The 21,580-nt window shown below is 40.3% G+C and overlaps 1 protein-coding gene across 5 annotated transcripts in view; it reads left to right on the forward strand.

Moving 5' to 3' along the window:
* The window catches only part of rad51b (RAD51 paralog B), a 397,175-nt gene that overhangs the window by 110,844 nt on the left and 264,751 nt on the right, over positions 1–21,580 (forward strand). The window lies entirely within an intron of this gene.

Consider the following 21,580-nt stretch of genomic DNA (forward strand, 5'->3'; position numbering starts at 1 on the left):
TGAAAATGTTGCAATAATCAAGGGGATGTGAGAACCAGTTAAGAACTATTTAGAGAATGTATTAAGATGTGGAGTGGAAAAATTAAGATTGAGATTGATATTTCAAATGTAACTTCTGTCGTTTGTTGTATAAAGTGTATGTACAAGGAGGGGAGGGTGGGAGGGTGGGAGTGGGATAAAATGACAAAACAACAATAAAAACAAATTAAAAAAAGAAAAGAAAGCTACAATCTTCCGTGCCTGGAGGACCTGTAAATTGATACAAACTTTTTGGGAAAATGTAAAAGAAACAAACAAAATGATTACTTAAAATGTTAGGGAAAATCCAGAAATGTGCCTCTTAGGACTTTTAATGAAAAAATTAATAAAGAAAATGTAGAAATCTGTCACTTATCGCGGGGGTTATGTTCCAGGACCACCCACAATAAGTGGTAATCCGCAAAGTAGGGACGCTATTTTAATTTTAATATTTATACATTATTTTGGTCCTTTCCTCCTATGACCCATCTGCGGTCGGGTCCTGCTTGGCCTCCCCCACTCACTGGCGGGGGTGCTGCAGGCACGCTCCCTCCACTCGCGCCCATGTGGCTGGCCTCCCTGTTCTCGGACCTGGAGGGGAGAAGAAACACAACGTGGGCTCTGCTAGGACCAAGGCGCGCCTGGCAAAAGAGGCTGGGGAATGGCAGCGCCCTGCCCCGCTCGCCTCTGACGCAGGGGAAGCAAGGCAAGGCAGCACTGTCTGCTGCTTTTCCTCGTGCAGTCGCTTGCGCTCGCTCACCCCCAAAGCCCTCGCCTAGGAACCCCTTGCCGCCGTTGAAAGCGGGGAGGAAAAGGAGGGTCTGACTGTCAGCAAGGGAAGCTGATGCTTCTTCCTCTCCCGCCTTTGCCTGTGGCCCCTGTGTGCGCACACGTGGATCCTGAGCAGGGAGCGGGAGCAGGAGGAGGAGCCTGGCGCGTAATAAGGAGTCGGAGAAGAGGAGGAGGAAGCGGAAGGGGGGGGCGGGACTCACGGAGGACTCTTTGAATTGTGCTTGGTAGCAGACTGGCAGCCAGTGGTGTTGATGAAACGGGGGTTGTGTGTTCCCTGTATGCCGTTTCAGTAAGCAATCTGTCTGCCGCCCGTTGGACTATTTGAAGCTTCTGAACAATTTTCAAAGGCAACCCTCAAACCGCTTTTCATTTTTCTCTTGTCTCGGCTTTCTCCTTTTTCTTTCACATTTGTCCTATTCATTTGTTTTTACCTTCTTCCATTGTGTTTCCACCCATCCTTGCTTTGTGGAACTAGGTTGGACTTTTAACTTCATTTTTTAAAGGTTTGGTCACAGAGGGCCAGTAAGGCAAGACTGCAGGTGTAGATATTTGGGGTTTTTAAAATGGTAATTATTCATAAGTTGTGGGCTTTTTGATGTCCTGCTGAATCTTTATTGCAAACAGCTCATGTAGGTTTTTAAAAAGAAACAAACTAGAATATGAATGAATGCAAACATTCACGTAATTTATTAGTCTTGAAAGTGCGAGACAAAGAGAAATGAAATGAATGTAAGACGGGTGTATAGAATAGTGGGCTTGTTAAATATAGCTTTTTAAAACTGAAAATGTCACAAATTGAATAGGGGATTCCTGGCTCCCATGTGGAAATCATGTGCCCCACCCCTGACCCTTGGAGGCCTTGCTTCTCGATAGTAAGCTGGGAGGCAAAAGGGATGCAGAGATTGCATTTGTGCAGAAAAATATTGTGCAGATGCTCGGTGACAGTCATTGTTTCTGATGAAGAGCTGTTTACTTTTGTAGTCAGCCACCTACTTCTGCACTTGCTGTGAATCTGTGTCCTCTAGCTGAAATTAACATATTCCTTCAATAATCTTTAGCATCACTTTTTATTAATCATTAACAAATCAGGTTAAAGTGATAGTTGATATATACATATTAACGGGGTGAAGAGAAGAGCAGACAAATGTAATTAAAATAACTACATAAGATGAGGTTTTGTGCTTCAGGACAGCATGTACCAACCTGTCAATTTGCAATCGAATTGGAGGTGACAGGTTGGGGGAAGGTAAATTTAAAGTGACAAAAATAATACCTTTGAAGGGTCCAATAACCTAAATAACCTAGTTTAAAACCTAATATTGTAAGTAATGTATCAAGCAGCGCTAACCTAACTAAATCAAATGATTTCAATTATGAATGTCAACAACAATGAAATACTTGAAATTTTAAAGGAATATTTTCATATTCTGTGTTCCATTTGTGGCTTAAACTCCAATTGTTTTATCATAGTTCAACACCTTATTCTTGACATGTGAAGTAGTTTAGGTTGTTTTGGTATGAACAGGGTATTGTCTCTGGCAGTTTTTATGTACATACTGAGTTGGGATATTTTGGTTCTCGGTAGTAGTTTTTTTCTACTACTATTCTTTTCAGTAGTAGTTGCTTTGCCATATCAATGTCAGCTTGACTCACTGTTGACTTTTACCTGACTTGTCTGTAGTGAAGCACTTTGCTAGTGAGGAAATAAATGCCATAGAGGCTTTCTGTGCCTGACCCACAGTTACAAATATAGGAATGCTGTTGTTTGTGCTCACTTTAGGCACAGAGGGCATTTAGTAAATAAGAAGCATTGCTTAGATTGGTCTAAGAGAAGAGATGATACTCATCAAATCATATGATAAGAGCAGTGTCACAGGATGGTTTTTCTGCTATTTTTTTGCCACATGCAAAATGTTATTACAGTGTTCCCTCACTACTTTGCAGTTCACTTTTCGCGGATTTGCTGTTTTGCAGTTTTCAATAAACTCTAAAAGACTATTATAAATCATAAAAAATTACAATTTACAGCCTAAGGAAGGGAGGAAGGAGAAGCCAAAGGGAGAGAAAAGGAGCCCAAGTAGCAATGGGAGGAGAAGGAGGTGGTTTATCAACACACAATTGGTTGATAAAGACTTAAAATAGTGTATAACTACTAAAATAATGCATAAATATTAAAATACATATAGCGTCCCTACTTTGTGGGTTTTCACTTATTGCGGGTGGTCCTGGAACCTAACCTCCGCGATAAGTGAGGGAACACTGTACTCAGTAATTAGAGGGTTTGCACTGGTGGAGCTTCTAAGTTGTTTCCAAATGTATGGCAACCCTAAAGCAACCCAATCAAGGGGCTTTCTGTGGCTCACAGTGTATGACTCGCTGAAGTGGGTTGAGTGAGGAATTCAGCTCTGGCCTGCAGAGCCTCAGGTCCAACCCTCAGACTGTGACACCACATTGGCACTTGTGTTATAATGGTAGAGGTAAAGGTTTCCCCTTGACATTAAATCTAGTCGTGTCTGACTCTAGGGGATGGTACTCATCTCAATTTCTAAGCTGAAGAGCCAGCGTTGTCCGTAGACGCCTCCAGGGTAATGTGGCCAGCATGACTGCATGGAGCGTTGTTACCTTCCTGTTGGAGCAGTGCCTATTGATCTATTTACATTTGCATGTTTTCGATCTGCTAGGTTGGCAGAAGCTGGGGCTAACAGCGGGAACTCACCCCACTGCCCGGATTCAAACCACCAACCTTTTGGTCAGCAAGTTCAGCAGCTCAGCGGTTTAACTCGCTGCACCATTATTTTCCGGTCCCAATTCAAGGTGCAGGTTCTTACCTATAAAACCCTAAACGGTTTGGGACCCGCCTACCTTTGTGACCGCATCTTCCCCTATGAACCCACTTGTCCTCTTTGTTCATCCGGTAGGGGCCTTCTATCGCTCCCGCCACCATCCCAGGCTCGGTTGGCGGGGACGAGGGAGCGGGCCTTTTCTATTGTTGCTCTCCGGATCTGGAATTCCCTTCCGGAGGAGATCCGGCAAGCACCCACCCTGGCTTCCTTCAAAAAGCTGCTTAAAACCTGGCTCTTCCGCTGCGCCTTTGGATAACTGAGCCCATAGCTATAGCAGTTACACAGGCCATCTCTTTGACTTGAAACACTGCACCTTATTCCTCTGCCCCAAAGCATCTTAGAATATAACATTGCATTTTAGTTCTAGTGGCCCCTCCAGGCCATCCTCTCCTCCATCCCAGTGGTCTTTTTTTTCTCCTTCTCTGATTCATATGTTATTTGAGTGATTATATTGTTTCTGTTTATGTGATTGTTTTAGTCAATTGTGATTTTTTTAAAAAAAATTCTTATAGCGTTTTATAGTGTTTTCAGTGTTTTATTGTACAATGTTTTATGCTGATTTTATATTGGAAACCGCCCTGAGTCCCTTTCGGGAGAGAGGGCGGTATACAAATAAACTTTTACTTACTTACTTACTTACTTACTTACATAAGGGGCTCATTTACCCAAATAAAAATGGGTACTTAGAACTTAGAACCAGAGTAGTGTTGTGGTTTGATGGTTAGGCTAGGACTACAGAATACCAGGATGCAATTTGCTGCTCAGCCTTAAAAACAAATTGCATGATCTGGCGCAATTCACACTCACACAGCCTAAGAGGATGGTGGCAGCAAACCCTCTGAACAGATCTTTCCAAGAAAACCCTATGATAGGTTGCCATACATCAGAACTGACTTGGGGACGCATGACTGCATCAAATATGGATACCTGATTTATTAGATAATGATTAAGGTAAAAACACTGCTGCTTATCACATTTCATTGAATTCTGTCGGCCCTAAAAAGGGATATATTTTGTTATAATATAATTTTGGCTTGGAAAGAAAAAATTGAACATTATTTATTTCCCAAATAATAAGAGTAACAAGGAAGGAGTAACAGATTAGAATATATTTAGTAGAAAGCAGCTAGACTTGATTCACACAATTTTTTGTAGATGTGTACAAACCAGATAGAGTAAATGTGAGAACGTTAACAGTTCTTTTACATAAGGTGTTTATCACCAGTTATTAGACAAACACAGTTCTACTTATATTTGATCCTCCTTATCCCAAGGCTAAGAGTAAAGTTAGCAAAGAAATAGTTTTAAAATAGAATTCATAACTCCCATAACATACAAATACACAGATAAAGCTAGAGTGCAAGGCAGCTTAAGTTTCAGAGGAAAACTAGGAATGACTGAAAAAAATTAAATTTGGAGGGAAAGTGGGAGGTAAGGAACAAATAGAAAAATGCATGGGAATATAAAATCCTGACTATACCATTCAGGATGAAAAAAGTCTTCTGTTTACATAATGAGAAGAATACAGAAATATTTATCTACCTATATCTATATCCATATCCATATCTATATCCATATCTATATCCATATCCATACCTATACCTATACCTATACCTAAAATCTAAATCTATCTAAATCCATAATAAAAGCAAAAACCTGTATGTGTGTATGTGGCACAGATGTCTGCTCACACAGACAGCCTCCGGCCTCCACAAACAGGCTATAGTTCCCAGGGTTAAGAATCTAGCAAGTCACTCTTTTCCGCTGACATTGCGGTTACAGCGAGCACCATGAACATGCAGCCCAGCCCCTGCCAATGTCCTTCCCAAACACTACAGCCCACCACCCAAAGAATGCTTTAGTTTGGGGACCATTTCATCCTAGATTTTGCTTTTTCTTCCACCACAGCAGGCATCCCAGGGTTCTCCATTGCTGTGGAATTTGCATGGCCCCGCCCACTACCCTTTCCTTTCCAATCTCTCTGCATAACAAACAGAGCACAACTGAGCTGCAACTAAACTTACTGGAGGAGTTTAGGGATTGACTCCACATGGTGGAAGTTGTAGTTCACCCTGCATCAAGTCAGAGCACTGTCACTCCTACTGGGGAACATAGAGGAGTTGTAGTTCACCTACACCCAGAATACTATTAACCCAAATAATGATGGCTCTCGGCCAAACTTGCCATGCAGACCTGATATGCCCAGATTTGACCACTGTTGGGTTTGGAGGGGAACTGGACTGGAAGTTGAGGAGTAGTAGGTACTGGAATTTATAGTTCACCTGCAATGAGTGAGCATCACACTTGGCACACAGAGCCCCCATAACCAATACAACATATTGGACAAGTTTGGGAAAAAGGGAGCTATAGTTCACCTGCAGCCAGATAAACACTGACCCCCACTGACAATGCACTAGAACCACACTTCACACAGAGAATCCTCATGACCTACTGAACATACTGCAGGTATTTGTGGGAAGGGGCCTTGATTTTGGGAGTTGTAGTTCACCTCCATCCAAAGACCACTGAACCCAGCCAATGACAAATCTAGACCAAACTTGGCACACAGACTGAATATTGCCTGCTGTGGATACTGATAGATATTTCGGGGCAATTGCCCCGGGAATCTAGAAATTGCAGTAGTTCACCCCCATCCAGAGAGTACTCCACCACACCTGGTACACACGCCCAAAATGGCCAACTTATAATACTGGCAGGGTTTGGAGAGGATTCAGCTACGATTCTGGGAATTGTAGTTCACCCACTCCAAACAGAATACATAACATTAAAAGCCAAAAATAAAATTCTCAAATGACCCGGGCATCGCCGGGTCCCCAAGCTAGTCCATAATAAAAGTGAAAACCTGTATGTATGTATGTATGTATGTGGCATGGGTGTCTGCTCACACAGACAGCCTCCAGCCTCCACAAACAGGCTACAGTTCCCAGTGCTGAGGAGCCAGCAAGACACTCTTTTCCACTGACATTGCGGTTACAGCGAGCTCCATGAACATTTAGCCCAAACCCTGCCAATGCCCTCCCCAAACACTACGGCCCACCACCCAAGGAATGCTTTCATTTGGGGACCATTTTATCCTAGATTTTGCATTTTCCTCCACCACAGGCAGGCATCCCAGGGTTCTCCACTGTGGGAAATTTGCATGACCCTGCCTACTGCCCTTCCCTTTCAAATCTGTCTGCAGAACAAACACAGCAGAGGAGGAGTTTGGGGATTGATTCCACATGGTGGGAGTTGTAGTTCACCCGACATCAAGTCAGAGAACTGTGACTCCTACTGGGAAATGTAAAGGAGTTGTAGTTCACCTACACCCAGAACACTGAACCCAAACAATGATGTGTCTGGACCAAACTTGCCATGAATACCTGATATGCCCAGATTTGAATACTGGTGGTTTTTGAGGGGAATTGGCCTGGTCATTTGGGAGTAGTAGGTACTGGGATTTATAGTTTACCTGCAATGAATGAGCACTTCGAACTCCACCGATGATGGACTAGGACCAAACATGGCACACAGAGCCTCTATAACCAATAAAACATACTGGACAAGTTTGGGGGAAAGGGAGTTATAGTTCACCTGCATCCAGAGAAACTGGCCCACGCCGAAAATGGACTGGGACCAAACTTCGCCCAGAGAAGCCGCATGACCAACTAAACATACTTCAGTGGTTTGTAGGAATGGGCCTTGATTCTGGGAGTTATAGTTCACCCGCATCCAAAGAGCACTGAACCCAGCCAACGACAGATCTGGACCACACTTGGTGCACAGACCCAAAAAGGCCAATTTTGAATACTGGCAGGGTTTGGGGAGGATTGGCCCACAATTCTGGGAATTGTAGTTCACCCACTCCAAACAGAATACATAACATTCAAAGACCAATCATGCTTTTTTCAAATAATGTGGTCCCTATCTTCAAGAAGGGAAAAAAGAACGACCCAAACAATTACCGTCCGGTCAGCCTCACATCAATACCAGGCAAGATTCTGGAAAAGATCATTAAGGAAGTGGTCTGCAAACACTTAGAAACAAATGCGGTCATTGCTAATAGTCAACACGGATTTACCAAAAACAAGTCATGCCAGACTAATCTGATCTCTTTTTTCGATAGAGTTACGAGTTGGGTCGATGCAGGGAATGCCGTGGATGTAGCATATCTAGATTTCAGTAAGGCCTTCGACAAAGTCCCCCACGACCTTCTGGCAAACAAACTAGTAAAATGTGGGCTAGACAAAACTACGGTTAGGTGGATCTGTAATTGGCTAAGCGAACGAACCCAAAGGGTGCTCACCAATGCGTCGTCTTCATCATGGAAAGAAGTGACAAGTGGAGTGCCGCAGGGCTCCGTCCTGGGCCCGGTTCTGTTCAACATCTTTATTAACGACTTAGACGAAGGGTTAGAAGGCACGATCATCAAGTTTGCAGATGACACCAAACTCGGAGGGATAGCTAACACTCCAGAAGACAGGAGCAGAATTCAAAACGATCTTGACAGACTAGAGAGATGGGCCGAAACTAACAAAATGAAGTTCAACAGGGACAAATGCAAGATACTTCACTTCGGCAGAAAAAATGGAAATCAAAGATACAGAATGGGGGACGCCTGGCTTGACAGCAGTGTGTGCGAAAAAGATCTTGGAGTCCTCGTGGACAACAAGTTAAACATGAGCCTACAATGTGATGCGGCAGCTAAAAAAGCCAATGGGATTTTGGCCTGCATCAATAGGGGAATAACGTCTAGATCCAGGGAAGTCATGCTCCCCCTCTATTCTGCCTTGGTCAGACCACACCTGGAATACTGTGTCCAGTTTTGGGCACCGCAGATGAAGGGAGATGCTGACAAGCTGGAAAGCGTCCAGAGGAGGGCAACTAAAATGATTAAGGGTCTGGAGAACAAGCCCTATGAGGAGAGGCTTAAAGAGCTGGGCATGTTTAGCCTGCAGAAGAGAAGGCTGAGAGGAGACATGATAGCCATGTACAAATATGTGAGGGGAAGTCATAGGGAGGAGGGAGCAAGCTTATTTTCTGCTGCCCTGCAGACTAGGACACGGAACAATGGCTTCAAACTACAGGAAAGGAGATTCCACCTGAACATCAGGAAGAACTTCCTCACTGTGAGGGCTGTTCGGCAGTGGAACTCTCTCCCCCGGACTGTGGTGGAGGCTCCTTCTTTGGAGGCTTTTAAGCAGAGGCTGGATGGCCATCTGTCGGGGGTGCTTTGAATGCGATTTCCTGCTTCTTAGCGGGGGGTTGGACTAGATGGCCCTTGAGGTCTCTTCCAACTCTACTATTCTATGATTCTATGATTCTATGATTCTAATCCGGGCATTGCCAAGTCCCCAAACTAGTTTTCAATTAAAAAAAAGATAAAATAGTTTGGGAGAGCACAGATTCTAGTAACTGGGCAATCTTGAAGAAGGATTCTAGTCAATTAATTATATGATCTTTAGTGATCATATAATCACACACATTATCCTAATTGTATAGTGAGACCATTGTAGCAGAAGCAACTTGCAGTTTCTCAAGTCGCTCCTGACACGGAAAAAAATTATGAAAATAACATTTTTGTGTCTTTTAAAAATGTAAATACAGGTTGAGTATACCTTATCCAAAACGGTTGGGATCAGAAGTGTTTTGCAGGGTTTTTTTAAAAGATAATCTTGGAGATGGGACCCAAGTCTAAATGTCAAATTAATGTAATCGTATACACTTTATACATATAGCCGAAAGAGACTGTTGTACACAATAGTTTTTGATAATTTTGTGCATGAAACAAAGTTTGTGTACATTGTACTACCAGAAAGCAAAAAATTCATCATCTTAGCCACCCATGAGGGCATTTTTGGATTTTGGAAATTTTTGATTTTGGAATTCCAGATAAGGGATACTCACGTTGTACACGTCTTTAGGTATAAAGATTGACCAGGATCATAACTATTCTATGCTAGGTGAAAGGTGGGATATAAATAAAATAAAAATATTTGGAGGGGATTGTTTACAAAAATTAAGGGTGAACTATTTATGTACCTTGGGATATTGGGCTGTTAGATTTAGGCAGCTGGCATTGATGATTGATGAAGAAAGTTGTAGTCTAATGTGCTGTTGACCATACATTTCCCATTCCTGAAGCAAGTGAAAGAATGGCTTCTGGCTGTGAAATAATAATAATATAATAAACAATATAATTAAGCATAAACTGTAGTTTGCAGTTCAACCAGAAAATCCACATGTACATTCCTGCAGCTCTAATGAATTAATGGAAAATCTGTTTCTCTGTCAGTCCCCTTGTGCTGCTGCTTGAAGTATCTGGCTGTGTTTTCCTGCAGGCTTTTCATCATGGGATTTCCTCGAATACATCCCGGAGAAATACTGTAGGTGTGATGTTGTCATGACAGTTAATCTGTAAACTTGGTGAAATGAAATGAATTCCTGTGTCCTTGATGCTTCTACAAGTGTGTTACTTAGGGAAGTGAAAAAAATAGTCTTATGAGGCAGCTGGAAATCAAAGACTAGAGAGAGAGGGTGTATGTTTACTTTAGATAGTGATTGTTAGCTGCCAAAACTAACACAACACAAGCCTTTCTTTAATGGAACTGTAAATGAGAGACACAGTGCTTTAACCTTTTATTTCCCTTATTGGTAGTGCCTACAATTTACAGAAACTAAGAAACTGAAGTTCATTACCTTGTGGAAATGTCTTTTTTAACATTGTGTCAGTGATTGTTGTGCCATTCTTGACTGTAGAGCAGGGGTCCTCAAACTTTTTAAGCCAAGGGCCGGTCCACAATCCTTCAGACTGTTGAGGGGCCGGATTATCATTCGAAAAAAATACAAACAAATTCCGATGCACACTGCATATGTCTTATTTGTAGTGCAAAAGCAACAACAACAACAACAATGAAAGAACAATACAATATTTTAAAATAAAAACAATTTTAACCAACATACATTTATCAGGATTTCAATGGGAAGTGTGGTCCTGCTTCTGGCCAATGAGATAGTCATGTTAATTAGGGTTGTTGTTGTTGTTGTTGTTGTTGTTGTGTGCCTTCAAGTCATTTCAGACTTTGGGTGAGCCTAAGCCTAAAATTTATTTATCATTTATTTACTGCATTTGTTTACTACATTTGTATCACACCCTTCTCACCCCAAAGGGGACTCAGAGTGGCTTACAAATTATATGTACATACAATATATTATATTATTAGCATAGCACAATATTAGCATTATATATTACTATATTGAACTATACCACTATACTGTAATATTATTAGTAATATTATATGTAATATAGAATATATAATTAATGTTATTATATGGTATTATTATTAGTGTTATATTGTATTACATTATAATATTATTATCAATATTATATGTATATACAATGTATTACATTATAAAACTGAGGGCGGGGGCCAGGTAAATGACCTCGGAGGGCCGCATCCGGCCCCCGGGCCTTAGTTTGGGGACCCCTGCTGTAGAGTATACATGACAAAATGTAGAGTAACAAAACCCAAAAAGCAAGTCTTGATCCCAGGCAGCAGAAGTAACAAAACCACAAAGTGGGGAACTGAAAGATAATTACACTACAGTGGGATCTGTGATGACAAATAATTTAGAGTAATGTTTAAGCATTCAGAATATTTTTTTTTCGTGTCAGGAGCAACTTGAGTCGCTTCTGGAGTGAGAGAATTGGCCGTCTGCAAGGACGTTGCCCAGGGGACGCCCGGATGTTTTTTTGATTTTTTTATCATCCTTGTGGGAGGCTTCTCTCATGTCCCCGCATGGAGCTGGAGCTGATAGGGGGAGCTCAACTGCACTCTCCCCAGGTGGGATTCGAACCTGACAGCTTTCAGGTCAGCAACCCAACCTTATAGTCACTTAGTCCACTATGCCATCTGGGGGCTCCATATTCAGAATATCAAAATGTAGTTGAGTGCATGATTTTTAAACTATGGGTCCAGTCTGCAAATGGGTTGGCAGAGTGCTATGTGTTGGTTGTATGGCTGATACAAGAATATAATAAAAGTCTGGAATGTGGTGTTTGACTTAGATGTTGGGATGGATAAACATAAAATTTGGGGAAATGCTAGTATATTGGTTTGAGTATTAGATTGGGACTCTGGGGCCCCTTCCACACAGCTGTATAAAACCCCACATTATCTGCTTTGAACTGGGTTATATGGTAGTGTGGACTCAGATAACCCAGTTCAAAGCAGATATTCTGGATTATTTGCCTTGATATTCTGGATTATATGGGCCCTAGGAGTCCAGGGGTTGAATCCCACTCTGGCATGGAAGCCTACTGGAGATGTCACACACTCTGAGCCCCTGGTAATGTCAAATCTCCGGTGAATATATGGCAAACCCCCTCAATACCTCAAACTCCCTCTTGCCAAAATAAATCCTATAATTGTGTTGACATCCATTGGTGTTAACCTGAAGGCACTTAACAAGAATCAACAACAAAGCTAGGAATCACTAGATTAAAATACTTGGAGTATTTTGACCAAAATAAGTCTATATAGCTAATTGTGGGAGCTTCAATCTAACAATAGCTGGAGGGCTGCTGAGGTCTACCCTTGGTTCTAAGTCAAAGCTTTCCAAACATTTCTTGTTGGTGACATGTATCATTTCGCAACACAGTAATTCAGTTTTATTAGCAAACTGGAGATTATACCAACTCCCTATAAGAGATATACGTACATAAATTGTAATACTGAAACATATGGAGACACAACATATATCATGAAAACCTTTCATTTATATTTTGAAAATATATATATATTGTAACATAATAACATATATTTCCAAGTTTTTATCATTTTTATTATGTCCACGCTACTCACCTGCAACTGACACACTAACATGTCACGACATACAGTTTATTTATTTATTTATTTCATGTATATACCACTTTTCTCTGGTCTGAATTGTGAGCTATGTAATGTTTTATAGTCGAGTAGTCTACAAGGAATCATGTTATGCAAGATTAAATGAGATTTCAGTAATGTATTTATGGAGTCAATAAAACAGTAATAGTGCAATAATAATTATTTTTGTACAGAAAGATAAATTGAGGGGAAAGGAATTTTAGAAATGTAATAGTCATTGTCCTGCAAGTATTCACAGTATTTAATTTTTCTTTTATGGAAAATTTGAAATAGTACATACATTTTGTGTCATCTGATAAAGAAAACCCCCACTAATAAGCATTATTGTGCTTGATTCATTTAATCAGTAGCAATTCTAATTTATCAATGTAAGCAACAGCAGGTGGCAGAATAGGCACATCTAAATGGCATGTTTTATATTTCATTTGTACCAATAAGAGTATGTCCACAGCATGCCCACATTAGATGACTCATTGTAGACTTTTTCCACAACAGACACAATGATGAGTTTCTGTATCTTATTTTGAAGGTTATCTCATTACTAAATCTTTGGTTACATTCAAATGGAATTTTATTTTTACATATCTGTAATCATCCTTGTGAACTCATGTGTTCATTGAATGCAAAAATATATCTGCTATTTTTTAAAGATGTATATCAAAATGTATGTCCAATAATGAGCATATGCCAAAATATAAAATATATGAATGGGTCAAACCCATGAGTTGCATAGGTACCCCCATCTATGGGTTATGGTCACCTTTGGCTTCCTGTTTAATGCAGTGTAGTCTATAATAATAATAATAATAAAACTTTATTTATAACCCGCCACCATCTCCCCAATGGGGACTCGGGGCGGCTTACATGGGGCCATGCCCAGACACCATACAATATAACAAAATAAAACAATATATCATAACACAATATAATAGTACAAAAATAATCATATACATTACAACACAGATCAGAGCAGACAGGGCGGGCCACATGAACATTTAATTAAAAACTCGGGAGAGAGAGGCATATAAATAAAGAGAACAGGGGTATAAGATGGAACAGTCCAGACAGTCCAAAGAATAAAATCCAAGGGGAGTAATCAAAGGTATATAACATTTACTCCCCGAAGGCACATCGAAAAAGCCATGTTTTTAGATCTTTCTTAAAAGCCAATAAGGTGGGGGCTTGCCTGATCTCAGAGGGCAATGAATTCCACAGTCGGGGGGCCACAGCAGAAAAGGCCCTCTCTCTCGTTCCCACTAGACGGGCCTGGGATAAAGGCAGTGGCGAAAGAAGGGCCTCCCCGGATGAGCGGAGGGATCGAACAGGTTTATAATAGGAGATACGGTCACGAAGGTAGGTGGGTCCCAAACCGTTTAGGGCCTTATAAATGATGGTATTCACCTTGAATTGGGACCGGAAGGTGAACGGCAGCCAGTGGAGCTCCTTGAACAGGGGAGTAGATCTCTCCCTGTAGCTCGCCCCTGTAATTAATCTGGCCGCCGAGCGCTGAACCAGTTGTAGTTTCCGGGCCGTCTTCAAGGGAAGCCCCACGTAGAGCGCATTACAGTAGTCCAGTCTAGAGGTAACTAAGGCATGCACCACCGTGGTCAAGTCAGACTTCACGAGGTATGGTCGCAGTTGGCGCACAAGTTTGAGTTGTGCGAAGGCCCTCCCGGCCACCGCCGACACCTGAGCCTCAAGCGTCAGCGCTGAGTCCAGAAGGACCCCCAAACTGCGGACCTGTGATTTCAGGGGGAGTGCAACCCCGTCCAGCACAGGTTGCCACCCAATACCCCGATCCGACGCGCGACTGACCAGGAGGGCCTCTGTCTTGTCAGGATTGATCCTCAGCTTGTTCCTCCTCATCCAGTCCGCCACAGCGGCCAGGCACTGGTTCAGCATCCGAGGGGCTTCCTTGGATTCAGATGGAAAGGAGTAGTGGATTTGCGTGTCATCTGCGTAGAGATGGCAACGCCCTCCAAAACTCCGGATGACCTCTCCCAGCGGTTTCATGTAGATGTTGAATAGCATGGGGGATAGAATAGACCCCTGCGGGACCCCACAGGTCAATGGCCAGGGGTCTATCAAAGCATCATGTGTAAAGTAGTCCTCTGAATAAGTTTGAATAGCTTTTTTGACCAATTGCAAATACAGATTGAGACAGTCTTAATAACTAAAATAATTGAGAATACTGAAGCCACAACAGTAAAGGTCCAGTTTTGTCTTTATGTGGAAATTATTTAAATACCATATTGAACAAATAGCTACAGTGACATAGATGCTGCACATAGTCTCTGTCTCATGTTCATGATGTGCTGGTTTTCACATGTGAAAAGTAGCTCATTGTTATTGTCTCTGCTTTGCTTGGATAGCCAAAGGCCAAGAATGTGCATGTGTGCATCAGTCACATACACTAAATGCATTTCAATGAATTCTTCCAAAAAGACTGCCCTTTTCATCAGTTCCATGCACTCTGAATTTCAGTCCCCATTTCTTTATTCTATTTATCTTTATTACGGTCCATGACCAGCACAAAGCCATGCACTCTGAATTTTAGTCCCCATTTCTTTATTAAAATTTTATATTTTCTACTCCATTTTTTCTTCATTTCAGAAATCAAGAGTGGCTAAATTTGAATGTTTCACCTCACCATCTTCCTATTCAATTGTCAGTTAAAAATGTTTTCAATGCTGGTTTTCTGAGCGAAATGTTCAGTGTCTTTTCTTCTACTGCCTTTTCTTACTATGTAGTCTTTCTCTTCTAACAGGCCACCATCTTGCTGCACATCATCAACTTCTCACTTTCCCACAGCTTTCAAACATTCCCTGTTTCTTTCATCCTCAGAAAGCACCACTTGGTCTCTCTTTCCTTTTGTCTCCAGGCTACTTGAATGTGTGGTCTACTACAGTTTCTGTAATACATTTCTCTCCTCTGATTGCTCCTTTGACCCTTTTTGGTCTGGTTTACGTCCTTTTTCATTCTACTGAAACAGTTCTTGTTAAATCACCAATGACCTTCTGGCTGCTAAATCAGAGAGCCTCTATTCACTTCTTGTTCTATTTGATCTCTCACCAGCTTTTTGACACACTTGATCTTTTTCTTCTTTTCCAATCAGGTCCAAAGGATTTTTTTTCTCAGATGGTTTGAACTTTCATTTGTGGATTCTAGCTATCCTTCCTCCTAGTGCATGAAAATAGACTAATGTGCAAAGTCTGGAGTGAATGTTCTCATCAGCCTATGTCTAGGACAGAATTATGTTCAAAATGGATTGCTTTCATTTTAGCATGTGGTATATCCTGGTTTATGAGATTTTTCAGCTAATACAGCATGTTGTCACTGGTTCACTATATGGCTAAAAATTAAGGATGCAATTGCTTTTTAAAGCCCATGCTATTATTTTGACATTTGGGAAAGTGATGTTTTGTTAAAGGGAGTTTACCCTTTAATCGTTTCTTCCTATTTCCCTTTCCCTGATCTAAACTGCACATTCTTAAATCTCCAATTAATTCAGCGGTGAGATGAGGGAAGTAGGTTACATGCCTTCTCCATACTGCCCAAAATATATATTTGTTATGGATTGGAGGAAAAAGTTTAAGGTTCCTCCTTTCCTTTCCCCCGGAGTCCTTTTCCTTGTTTTCAAAGCAGCCTGTGGCAGGAAAGCTTCACTGTGGGGGGAATCTTCACCTTTGGCCATTAGTTTCCTTTCCCCTGATCTGCTGCAGTACCTTCAACACCCCCATCTCAGCATGAGTTTTCACCTACATTTCTGTCCCTTTTCACATGTTTCCTGCTTTTCTTAAGGATATAATTATATAGGACCTTTTAAAAAGCCTTTACTGTTTGTTGTGTATATTTAATTGTTTAAATTATATTTCTAATTTGCTCTGATGTCCACAAGGATAAAGACCAGTTTTAAAATGTTTACTAAATTAAAAACCAGTCAACTAACTATGGGAAGTTTATTTTAGATACACAGCTATTTTCCATAATAGTCCCAGATGCACTCTGAGGCATGGATGGCATTGCTACCATGTTAGAGCCCTCTGGACCTCACAGGTGTCTAAAATACTCCTTTTAAAATCTATTTTTTCTCCCAATTGCTCCAGAAAATTAACTGGAGACATAGAATACATTTCCACCACATGGTCCTTTTTTTCTGAGAGCAAGTGCAACCCTCCACAGTCTCTGAGGGGGGTAATGTAGTTCCCCAGCCTTCCAGAGTTGCCCACCCCTACCTTGGAGAGACAGGAAGTTCTAAAAAGTGGGTGGTTGAAGGTTCTATGTAATCCAGCTATTAATGCTGGGAAAAGGCAGGGATACAAGAGGTCTCTCTCCTAGATGGGTGGAAAGATTGTTGGAAATCAGTGTCATAACTGAGTGCTATAGATCTTTATTTTTTATTCTTATATTTTGCCATTATTATGTCATCATGGAAAGCCTGAAGGAGGGAGAGTTTCACTACTTCTGTGCCTCAAGACTTTCCCACACTTGGGTTTTAGTGTCACCAAGAACTGCGGTTAAATGTCCTTGTGGTTAAATCTCATGGCTGAACGATAGTTTAGCTCTATGTTTGAACTAGTCTGAAATGTTCAAAGGTCTCTAAATGCTGACTTGTAAAACTTTGGGGAATTATGCAATTCTTGACCTAACCCATGAGGCACAGCTCAGACCAATTTATGAACCTTCAGAAGGGCTATGCAGTTAGGAAGCTCTCTCCTATCCAAACCAAGTGCAAAGTTAAGCACTTTTTGAATAGAGACCGTCAGTGGTTCTGAAACCAGCCATTAGGAACAGGAAAACAGTTCACTCATTGGATTTGTTAATGGATTCTTTAAAATGCTTGTTTTTTCTTCCCAGTTGACAAGCCTGTTTATTTACAACCTATAGTTTTTATATTTTTCCAGTTTTTGGGGAATTCTTATCTTCATTTTTTAAACAAATGTGATTGCTGGACTCTATTCATGTTGCTGCCTGAAAACTTTTTGACACCCTCTTCACCCGCTACACACACATTTTTGGGGAACAGCTGACAGAACTTTCCTTGTCTTCTAACAGTTCAGCTGTCATCTGATTTCCTATACACATAATTGCTGGAACACTTTGAAGGATATGTCATTTGTGGCTTTTGGTTTGGTTTGTTACAGAGGTCAATCATAGTTTATTTTTCAGTCTGAGTTTTGATTTGTGTCTTTGTAGGAATTACTTTCTTAAGCCATTTTAATATCTAGATCGACAAAATATTACATGACGTTCTTAGATGCAATAGCTTTTGAGTGTTGGAATCAATGATAAGAGTCAAAATGTTATTGATTTTTAAAAAGTTTTAAACCATAAATGCTCTGTTAAACCATTTTTTTAAAAATTGTCATTCAGAGTGAAAGGCAGAAGTTTCATGTGTTGAGCTGCATATTACATTGACATAGCAAATGCTGGGGAATACTGGGAGTTGCAGTCCAACTAGAGACTTCCATTTTCCCCAGTTTTGCTATAAAACATGAAAAAAGACAGGCAAGATTACCTTTTTAGATTACATAGGGTGATTTTTTTGGTGGTCAGAGAAACTATATGACATGAATGAAAATCAGTAGCTGTCTTTTCATGTGAAAACAGATACAAGTAACATGGAAACAGATCCCCTGATTGCATATGTGTGAACTTGCCAATATGCTTATGATGAGATAAACACATGTAGAATCTAAATTGTGGCAGCCTTTGTGGGCACAATGTCAAATTTCATTTTGTCAGATCTCCTAAATCCTGGTTGAAAGCCAATAGCTAAAGGGATTTTGTATTATTAATTTTTTAAATGCAAAACTGTTTTCTAGTTGATACTTGTTTTGATGATCCTTGGAAAATAGCATTAATTGGGGCATATGTTGAGCTTTGCCATGTGGTGTTCATACCAATACTTGTTCCACATCATATTTTAATGCAATTAGCTTATCATTCAAATTATTCTGTAGGGGACTCAATGAGTCATCTGGGAACGACCTATGCTGCAACATTGACTGACGCCAAACCCATATAGATCTGATCAATCTTCTTTATGGGAGCCCTGAGAAGTCCCATATAATTGCTGAATAGAAATATCATAGAGAGTTCATACGTTCTGCATATGGTTCTCCAGAAATGAAACAGTACAATTAAATATTTAAAAATTCCATAATTTCAGCTTTTCAAATTGGCATTATTAAGATAACCCAACTGACACTTCAGCACATTTTTCAGTCATCGAAATTTCATATGGTTCACCAACTATCTTTGTAAGGTACTAAATTCCCATCTTTTGTGCTCCTGCCCAAACCATTCTGCGTTCAGCCATAAAATCATCCACCAGGTGAGGAACTGTGTATGAGTTGTGACCATACTAATGAGAAGTATCTGAATAGATGGGTAATTGCTGGCAATTCCATGCTTCTTTAAGCCTATGTTTGTTTTAGATTCTTTGCCTTATATTTTAAGCTTGGCTTTAACTAGGTGCCCTTCTTAAACTGAAGAATTTTAATTTCTAAGTTGCATTTTGAAATGGGTGTCATAGCTTCTCATGTCCTAAGGGCATTGATGTTCCCTAAATCAAGAAAGTGGGGATATTCTATATTCATTTCAGTAGAAAGCTTTCTGCTTTCATCCCCTCACTAAGTAAAATAACTAAGTCTAACTCCAACCAAATGTTGTAGGTTTTCCAGAAGTTTATGAATTATCATTCTCTCCCATTCACTTTTATTACTATTTCTGTTACCCAGACCAGCAAGATTGTTCAGTATGAGGAGACTATAAACATGTCGACTGTATTCTTGAACTTCAAAATGTAACTATGCTAATCTGTTTTCATAGGAATAGTAAAAGGTCTTGTGGCACCTTGAAACTGAATAGAAAATAAAACTTGTTACTACATATGGGTCACAGGGCACTCTCCTGTTGGTTCAGAATATGCAACAGCTCTTGCATCTAGTACCTTGTTTTCTGTAATATCCTTGTTATAATCCACTATGATTGATAGTACCTTCTTCTGTTTCATTCTTAGGGTGATAATTTCTTGTGAGGTTTGTTTGAGTTAATTTAGACTCTGCCAAACTACATTTCTAATGCAGTGGTATCAGTAACAGGTGATGTGAGCTGGTAATTTCTGAAACACAGTGCCGAAATCTGTGATTAATGCCAGGACATAGTGAAGCAATAGATAATGGGTGAGTGTGTCTAAATGAGTTCATTTCCTGCACCATTGAATCACTCTAGTGCCTCCATCCAAATGAGATTGTGGAATAGGCCTTCAGATCAGGCTTTATATAAAGAGTAAACGTGATCAAGTCATTAGAGTTTTAGATGAGATCTGTGGATATTCAAGTTCATATCCTTATGGAGCCATGCATACTTTGAGGGAAGGTGTTTAACATTCCACATTAGGCATTAAATTTGCCTACAAAAATGAGCAGACAAAGGAAAAACAACCATTGAACAATAGCAACTCCTTTCTGTGATGCAAATTGTACGTTTCAGGCACCATGATTTGGACTGGACCTGTGGAAAGGGTTAAAAGGACCCATCTCTCTCTTTAGGTTTCAATCGGGATTGGGAGTGCATGTTGGCCATCTGTTGTGTTTTGAAAACTCCACCTTGCATTTAAGTTCAGCTCTATGTCTCTAATGTTATCTATAGTTTGGCCGTCAGCCATGAAGGTCACTGTATTACATTGGGCCAGACACTATCTTTCACCTTTACCTACTCCAGTTAAAATTGGGAGAACCACACCTGCCATCTTCTTTTAAGTAAAGAAGGGAACACTATACAAAATATGTAATCTTTATTTTATATAAGCTCTTTACACAAGGATATATTCCATTACAAAATAGTGAACATCGATCTGGCAGGTGTGAGTTGCTCCACAGTATGCAGTTCTGCTATTAGTGTGTATCTGTGCCAGCAATAATTCATATCAGTTACGTTTGGAAGCAAGTTTCATTTGGTAGTAAATGTTAATCTTCAGCAGAAGATTCAGCAGAAGATTCAAAACTAGAAATGGCCATAGAGTACCTCCATATTTATTAACATTTTTTCATGTTTTGTTTATTTCAAAAGGGTCCATGAACCAGCAAAAATGCTTCCCGTAAAATAAAGTCTTGAAGTCTGAGGAACGCTGTAGAATAGATTGCAAACAGGGAAGTTTGAGGATTAGGAAGTACTGTTGTGTGAATGAAAGTTTGCTCTTGTGGTTTTGGGTGTAGCCCATATTATTGCTTATTCTTTCTAACCTTTGTTTATTTCTGCACACAAGACTGTAGAGGAATGACACTAATGGAAGACTTTGGTAATGAAATGTCAATCTGCTTTTAATAATAATAATAATAATAATAATAATAATAATAATAATAATAATAATAATCTTTATTTATACCCCGCCACCATCTCCCCAACGGGGACTAGGGGCAGCTTCCATGGGGCCATGCCCAGAACAATACAATATAACAAAATATAATAGAACAACAAATCATAGCACATTAAACAACACAATAAAAGAAAATATACACTATATTAAACAAGATCAAAAGAACAATAAAACCAAGGGCGGGCCACATGAACACTAGGTTAAAACTCGGGGTGAGAAAGGAAGTAGGAGTAAAAACCACAGAGGACAGGGTCATAAAATGGCGGTGCAATCTGGAGGACAAATATTGAAGGAGAGCAGCAAAAGGGATGTATATAGTGATTACTCTCAAAAAGCACAACGGAAGAGCCATGTTTTCAGGTCTTTCTTAAAGGCTGCTAATGTGGGGGCTTGCCTAATCTCACCGGGCAGTGAGTTCCACAATCAGGGGGCCATTATACCATTATACTTGGAGTCTTCTTATCTGTCCTAGACATATAAAGCAATTTAAATATATTCTAAATTGTATGTTGGCTAGAACAGGTGTATAAGAAAGATGTTGGGGCCCTCAAAGAAGCAGCAAAAGTCATGTATCAGAATGCACATATTCACACAAATTTATCTGAGGGTCAAGTTCTTGTTAAGGGATGATGGCT

This window comes from Anolis carolinensis, chromosome 1 (genome assembly GCF_035594765.1).
Source record: "Anolis carolinensis isolate JA03-04 chromosome 1, rAnoCar3.1.pri, whole genome shotgun sequence".
Lineage (NCBI taxonomy): Eukaryota > Metazoa > Chordata > Lepidosauria > Squamata > Dactyloidae > Anolis > Anolis carolinensis.